Below are 851 nucleotides of genomic sequence, written 5' to 3'. Positions count from 1 at the left end.
GGGGTTCAGCATAGACTGCACCTCAATGTAAAGAAAATGAAAATCCTCACAACTCACTCAATAAATAACAGCATGCTAAACGGAGAAAAGATTGAAGTTGTCAAATATTTCATTTTACTTTGATCCATAATCAATGATCATGGAAGCAACAGGCAAGAAATCAAACGATGTATTGCATTGGACAAATCTGCTGCAAAAGACCTCTTTAAAGTGTTAAAGAGTAAAGATGTCACTTTGAGGACTAAGATGTTCCTGATGCAAGCCATGGTATTTTCAATAGCCACACATGCATGCGAAAGTTGGATAATGAGTAAGGAAGACCAAACAGGAATTGATGTCTTTTTGGAGTCCTGGTATGGTGCTGTAGGCTTAGCCCTGGACTGCCAACCACAAGGTTGGCAGTTCAAAGCTACCAGCCATTCTCATTGGAGACTCTCTACAGGATCACTATGAGTCAGAACTTGATGACACTTACGAACAGCAACAATGATGGTGCTGGTGAAAAATATTAGGTATTAGAAAACCTTCAACAAGACGATTGACACTGTGACTACAACAATGGGCTCAAACATAGGAATGATTGGGAGGTTGGCACAGGACTGGGCAGCCTTTCCTTCTGATGTATGCATACAGGTAGCTCTGGGTCAGAATAAACTAGAAGGCACCTAACAGTAACAACACCATGTCAGTACTGTGGTTATTACTGGTGAGACAGAGGCACAGAATCTACACTCATTTGTGAAAGTATAAAGTTGACCAATTCTACTGAGATTTCTTAGGATTCCATCTCTGTGACTCAAGTCATTTCACTTGGTAACATTAGGTTGTTGTTGTTGTTAGGTGCCATCAAG

Source organism: Chrysochloris asiatica, unplaced genomic scaffold (assembly GCF_000296735.1).
Source record: "Chrysochloris asiatica unplaced genomic scaffold, ChrAsi1.0 scaffold00007, whole genome shotgun sequence".
Classification (NCBI taxonomy): domain Eukaryota; kingdom Metazoa; phylum Chordata; class Mammalia; order Afrosoricida; family Chrysochloridae; genus Chrysochloris; species Chrysochloris asiatica.
The sequence above is the reverse complement of the archived record's forward strand: the minus strand, read 5'-3'. Positions refer to the sequence as shown.